Here is a 7,628-nt window from a genome sequence, read left to right on the forward strand (position 1 = left end):
CAGTCCAGTGGGAAGCTGCAGAAGGGGGAAGAAATGGGCAGCGATGTGTGCGAACTTTGGGGATGTCCAAGAGGAAAAGGGCACCGCTCAAGGTTGCCCGTTGGCCTGCTTTTCTGCCCGCGCCGCGCTGTGCTGCCAGAGCTGGGCAATGTGCCTGCCTGAGCCCTGGGCTCAGCTCACAGCAGTACACAGCAGCTCTCTTCACTGTTGAGTGGTCAAACCCTAGAAAATAAGGCTAACATTTGAAGCAGCATAGGTTCATATTTTCCTACGCACAGGAGGATATAATTCGTTTAAAATCACGGCAGGGATGTCAGAGCTTTAGCAGGAATTTCGACCTGTCTCGAGCACAGCTGAGCTGACCTTCGCTACAGCGGAAGCATGGACTTCTGGCATTTTGGTTTGCTGCTGTGCTCTTGTTGGCCAATAGCAAAAGTACTTCCGGGTCAATATGGGACATTGCTGATGAGGGTCAAAATCCTGAACTTGAAGTCAATAAGAGTTTTACTGGTGTCACTGATTCTGGGATTTCTGTCCAAAAGATGTCTTGATTGCTCATATAGAGATAGCATAGAAATGCACTGAGGAAAAAACCTTAGCCGAGAAAGAAAAGTGCGGGAAGCTAAGTGTTGTATTTCTTTCATTGTTTATCTGTTTCTATGACTATCTTTTCCCTCCAACTGTGTTTTCTTATTTTGGGGTCTGTGTTTTCGTTCTTTCCCCCCCTTCATTTCTCTTGATAAACTTTTTTCTAACTCTCTCATTTGTGTATATGGGAGCAATACTGTTTCATTGCCACTCACATATTTTAGTCCAGATGACATACTTTTTCTTCCTATACATTTTCTGTGATGCTGAGGACAGATGTCACAAGCGGTTATTTGCAGTGGTTAGCTTAGGCAAGTCCTTAGAGCTATGTCCCCTGTGTGTTATGCACAGCAGTGCCTCAGTGTATGCTCTTAATTGTCCTTTAGTAGGTCATCTGTCTAAAACCTGGGAGAACTGTATTCTTGGCTATCTTTGGAATGAAAGAATTTATTTCATCTATGTAACACAGAGACAATTTAAAGGGAATGCTCTTTGAAATGGTTTTATTTCACTGTAAATCTTGCCAAATGAAATACAGTTTTTTACAGTTGGGCAGTGCATCAACAGCAACGTAATTCAAACAATGAAGACAATTTATTTAATGTTTTGAGGTTGCCTATACTGAGCAGCGTTCTGGGTGAAGGGTAAACATCTTAATGGGAACAACTTATTCATATGAATCCCAAATCTTTGCTGCAACTGTTGCTAAGCATTCCAAACTGCCATCTTTCATCTTCTCCCAGATCATAAAATAAACACTTTTTTTTATATATTATTTGTTCAGTATCTCAGAGATTTCAATGGAGATATCACGAAATGGAAACGCTTTCAAGGATTAGCGTGTAACTTTTATTTCCTTATGTCTAGCAGCTGTCAGACTGAAGAAAAAACCAAATATAGCATCTTCTTTACCATTTGAAGGCAATGCTTTTCTCAATGGCTTTTATACTCCTAATCAGGAAAAAATCACCAAAATCTTCCTCTTTTTTTTTTTTTTCTGTTTTGATTTAGTGTTTAGTTTTGGTTTTTGTTGCTTTCCAAGTGCAACTGGCAGTGTTCAGGAATCGCAAGACAGATTTCTGCTTCAAAGAAATTGGTTAGATGAGATGCAGTACAAAATCAACACTATTGCAGATTAGCCTGTGCATTTTTTGAGTAAAATATCTTCTCCTACAGGCACTGAGAGGTCAATAACAACCGTCAATGGGAGTGAGCCGGATAAATGGGGTTAGAGGATGTCATCAAGCATGGCAGGTTATTAAGCTTTGCGAAGTCTGCTTCTAGCAATGTATGAAATGCCACATCTAATTGCAGATGTTGGGGGAGATGGTTTTTGTCTCTTACAATAGCTACATTACAGTCTTACGGGTAACTTTTAGTGTTTCTTGGTATTTCTACACAGATTCTATGATGCATTGCTCAGTGTTGGTCCATTAATAATGAAAGTTACTTTACTAGAGCTCATGAGTTAGGAATGGGTCACTTACTATAGAATAGTTTCGGTTGGAAGAGACCTTGAAAAGTCATCTAGTCCAACCCTGCTGCAATAAGCAGGGACATCTTCAACTAGATCAGGTTGTTCAGAACCCCATCCAACCTGACCTTGAATGTTTCTAGGGATAGGGCATCTACCACCTCTCTGGGCAACCTGTTCCAATGTTTCACCACCCTCATTGTAAAAAATTTCTTCCTTATATCTAGTCCAAACCTACCCTCTTTTAGTTTAAAAACATCACCCCTTGGCCTATCGCAACAGGCCCTACTAAAAAGTCTGTCCCTATCTTTATTGTAAGCCCACTTTAAGTACTGAAAGGCTGCAATAAGGAGTCCCCGGACCCTTCTCTTCTCCAGGCTGGACAACCCCAACTCTCTCAGCCTGTCCTCATAAACGAGGTGTTCCATCCCTCTGATCATTTTTGTGGCCCTCCTGTGGACCTGCTCCAACAGGTCCGTGTCTTTCCTGTGCTGAGGACTCCAGAGCTGGATGCAGGACTTCAGGTGGGGTCTCACCAGAGTGGAGTAGAGGGACAGAATCACCTCTCTCAATCTGCTGGCCATGCTTCTTTTGATGTAGCTCATGATACAGTTGGCCTTGTGGGCTGTGAGTACACATTTTTGGCTCATGTCCAGCTTTTCATCCACCAGTACCTCCAAGTCCTTCTCAGCAAGGGTGCTCTCAATCCCTTCATTCCCCAGCCTGTACTGATACTGGGGGTTGCCCCAGATGCAGGACCCTGCACTTGGCCTTATTGAACCTCATGAGGTTCACATGGACCCGCTTCTTGACCTTGCCCGGGTCCCTCTGGATGGCATCTCATCCCTCAGGCATGGCAACTACACCACTCAGTTTGGTGTCATCTGCAAACTTGCTGAGGGCGCACTTGATCCCACTGTCTCTGTCGTTGATGAAGATATTAAACAGTACTGGTCCCAGTACAGACCCCTGAGGGACACCACTCATCACCAATCTCCATCTGGACATTGAGCCATTGACCACTACCCTCTGGATGCAACCATCCAACCAATTCCTCATCCACTGAACAGTCCACCCATCAAATCTATATCTCTCAAATTTAGAGAGCAGGATGTTGTGGGGGACCACGTCAAAGGCCTTACAGAAGTCCAGATAGATGACATCCGTAGCTCTTCCCTCATCCACTGATGTAGTCACTCCATCATGGTTGGTCAGGCAGGACTTGCCCTTGGTAAAGCCACGCTAGCTGTTTCGAATGACCTCCCTGTCCTCCATGTGGCTTAGAATAGCTTCTAGGAAGATCTGTTCCATGATCTTCCCAGGCACAGAGGTGAGGCTGACTGGTTGGTAGTTCTAGGGTCCTCGTTTCTACCCTTTTTAAAAGTGGGTGCAATGTTTCCCTTTTTCCAGTCACCGGGGACTTCACCTGACTGCCATGACTTTTCAAATATCATGGAAAGTAGCTTGGCAACTGCATCAGCAAGTTCCCTCAGGACTCTGGGATGCGTCTCCTCAGGTCCCACAGACTTCTGTATGTTCAGGTTCCTCAGGTGGTCACAAAACTGATATTCTCTTACAGTGGGAAGGACTTCGCTCCCCTAGTCCCTGTCTTGCAGTCCATCTGCTTGAGAGGTGTGGGAGAGAGGTTGCCAGTGAAGACTGGGGCAAAAAAGTTGTTGAGTACTAAATGAATATTCAGAAGTATATTTTAATGCTAATGTGAGATAAAAAAATTGAATTTTGGATCTTGTCTGTCTGTGTTGGCATGAGAACTGCAAATTTTGATTTGGAAATGTCAAAGTGCATTCTGATTTTTGTAATGGAAGCATTATATATCACTGTAAAGACAACAAAATGTTTCCTGTTCTTTTGTTGATGCAAAAGCTTGCTTTCAGCTCTGTGCTGTAATGTTCTTGGTTGTAAGGGAGCTTGTCAGAGGGCAGAACACTCTTGTCTTCAAGCCAGACTCCCAGAAGGAAGACAGTTTGCACAGTGTGATCAGGAGGATAGGCGAAATTTAATTTTCCGCGCCTAGAATAAGACACTGTGTTTTCTCGCTAGGAACATCCACACTGCACTGGTACGGCTCACAGGCAGCATTGCCATGGCCAGCCTTTACAGCAGTCGTTTTGCTGCTTCCCTCCAGCTCCCACATCGCTTGCTCTCACCAGCTGCCTCTTCTGCCCATGCGTGTGTACGGTGCTGATGCACGTGGCTCTGTGTGCTGTGTCGCAGGAGATGCAGCGCTGTAGCAAGCCGTGCCTCGTTTGAAAGCAGCAGCTCAACCTACTTCACTCACTGCGTAATGGGTTTGGGAAGTGCAGCTTAATGGGATCTCAGAGCAGTTTGGAGCAGGACGTCGAGGTCTCATTTCAATGCACTAGAGCTGAACCAGAGAAAAACAACAACAATATTTTCTTTCCGTTTCATTGCAGCATACTTTTCTAAAACATCGAAGCTGCACTGTTCCATGGAAAGTTGAAATTTTGGGGAACATACCCTCCGGAAGGTATTTGGACAGAGTGCTGCCAACTGGAAAAATTTTTGGCGTGTAGCTGAATTTTGCATCTATGTAGGAAAATAGTGGAAAAAGAAGTATTTTTGTAACATGAGTAAACTCCTGCATGAATTCTAAAATAGAAACTTTCATTTTATTTTCATTCTACCATGTGGCAATTGGTCTAATTTGCCTTCCTAGAAGAATAGAAGGCTAAAATGAAGAAAAATATAATTGGAAGTTGTTCAATGTTCCATTAATAGTCTCCGATTAGGAGAAAATTAAAGAACAATACAGTAGTGATAAATTATCCCAAGAGTGGCTCAAACTTGTGCACATACTCATGGAAAATCAGGGACTTAACTATGGTAGTTCAGATTGAAGAGAATTAATTATTTACTGGTTTTCCATCAGGGTCAGGGTACTGCGGGAAAGACATAAATTCACATGCATGGAGAGAGGAAAGACATAGTTTATGGAGTCTAAGAAATATTTGTGACAGCACGAATTTATGCACTCTTATTCCTAAAATGGGACTTAAGTGAGACATAAGAAGTACACAAGTCTTGTGCCAGCACTCTGCACAGGGGTGAATTTAATCCAGAATGAATAAGGGCCTTTTACTTATTTTGTTTATTTTCTGCAGTCACTCTGCCCAATTCCTAACAGTGTGTTTTTCAGATGGTGTTTTCGGACAGTAATGTACCACCTTTAAGTCAAATACTGAGGGCCGTTTTTATAGGAAATTTAATATGTTGCTTGAATTTAAATCAACATGTTGCTCTTATGGATTAATCAAATGTTAAGAAATCACTGTTAATTTTTAAATGCTATAGTTTAGAACAAGTGCTTAACATTTATGAACTAAACCACATGAAAAAAGAAATATTTAGTAATAACTGGGACAGAATTAGATTTTTTCCCCATCAGCTGTGTAGTTTGTGGTGCAGCACCTGATACTAACTGGCAGTATTTGTTTTATGAGAGCATTTCGTAAGTGTGATATCCTGTTCAGTGCAACTTGTGGCTGCAGATTCTGCCACTGTTTCACCATTAACCTTATTTGTGAAGTGTGATTTCAGCATGCTGAACTGTCAATTTAACCCGTTAAACATTTCATGTATCAAATTATGAATGTTAATGGGAGTAATTTGGTTTCTTTTTAATCCAACAACTGTTATAAATGGTGTTAACATGACTAAATTTTCTTTTAATATTGATTTTTTTTTTTAATACTTCTTTACTAGTTTAGAGCCTGTGAAAAACCTCTGTGTTGTTTGAAGGTCGTCTTCCTTTTCATCAACAATTTTTTTTAGGTCTAGTGTAAGTAAAGTAGTTTGCACTAAAGACCTAGAAGGCAAGTTTGAATTTGTGTGTTTGAAATAATTTATTCATTATTATTATTAAGAGAAATCAATGGTCTTCAGTAATACAGTTGGATCACAATATGTTTTCCCATGTTTTTCTTTTTGGATGTTTCTTGTGTTCAGCTGAACAATTACTGGTTTTAATTAATTATCTTTGTGTGTGTGTGTTTGTGTATATATGCATGAATGTGTGCATTTCTAATTTGTCTTTCTTTACAAATATAATTTATTGGTAAATACGCTTTTGTGAGATGTTAAATAAGATTTTCTTTTGTCCAAAGGTACCTGGCATTGGAATTCTTTCCAATATGCCAGTAGGTGCAAAGATCACAAATCTTTGTAATGTAGGTCTTCTTTTCATTTTGGCGTCAGACACCTATTAATAATTCAGTCAATATTAACTCAAGGTAATTCTTTGGTAGATGCTTAAATCCAGATTCAGACATTGTTTCAATATAGGCAATTTGTACGGATTGCAGGGGGAAAAATGTATAGCAATGTTAAACCAATGTTATTCTGTACATATGCAAGCAATCTTACTGCTGAACTCTGAAGATCAGGTCTGTAATTTTACAAGGGAACTCATACAGGAGGTGGAGGTATGCATCTACTTTTTTTTTTTTCCAAATATCAAAAAGCATCTTGACTCTATGGAAGTTAGAAATCTTACTGTAAACATTTATCTAAGCAATGGTAAACTTTGCCTCAAGTGTTTTTTCAAAGCAAGTTATTTTCATCCTACAAGGATACCATGCGTTTAAAAAAATGCAAACAGCTGTTGGTCAGGGGGACTGTATTCAGGAAGACATTTTTTGGCACTAAGAAACTCTTAGCTTTGGGGCTACTTTCAACTTGCCTCAATGCAAAAACTAGTGTAAATCTTTTGCTTTCTTTCTGTACTTCACAAATAATACATAAAATGTTGGTATGTGGGTATGAAACACACTTGTCCTCAGGCTCCATCACGGAGATTGAAATGGCCCTGAAAAAGCCATGAACTTTGGGCATTAGACTATCAAGTGGGTAATAAATAAGAAAATACAGCTGCAGTTTTGTAATGGTTGCTTCTTGCGGTTCTTTACGCTTTTGAAGGAAAGTGTCCAATGCCCCTTATGGTAACTTTGCCGCTGAGACAATGTCTGTGATGCATGTGATGCAACCCCTTACACTTTAAATTGGAGGCCTCATAAACCATGTTATTTTGAAACAGTAGCTCTTTCTCTGTTGTCAGTGTGGTTTTCAGATTCACGTAATGGCCAATTTAATGACACAGCCAAAGTAATGTTTCAGAAGGTGCTATTTTGCTCAGCCACCATAATCTGTCTGCCAAAGTTTATGGCCAAGTTATAAACCTCTGGATGTAGGAACTTTAAACAAAAACACTGAGAAGTCCTTAACTCCAATGGCCTCTGTGCCATGGGGCAGCTGTGCCACGGTGGTGCTCAGCAGCGTGTTTTACGAATCAGGGTAGTTACTCATCAGTGACCCTTCAACAATCTGTTCTTTCTTGCGTTCACACATGGCACCGTTTTCCTTTGGTGATCTTACATCAAAGTTAGTGTTGGGAATAAACTTCTCAGATTAGTGCAAGCTAAAGTAAAGGGGAGTAATACATGTGTTAGCCCTCAGAGTAGAATAAAATTTTGTTGCTGAAATGCTAAGTTTCACACTAGGTCAACCAAAGTTGTATGATTACATGAAC

The sequence above is a fragment of the Vanellus vanellus genome, assembly GCF_965231255.1.
Source record: "Vanellus vanellus genome assembly, chromosome: 1".
Taxonomy (NCBI): domain Eukaryota; kingdom Metazoa; phylum Chordata; class Aves; order Charadriiformes; family Charadriidae; genus Vanellus; species Vanellus vanellus.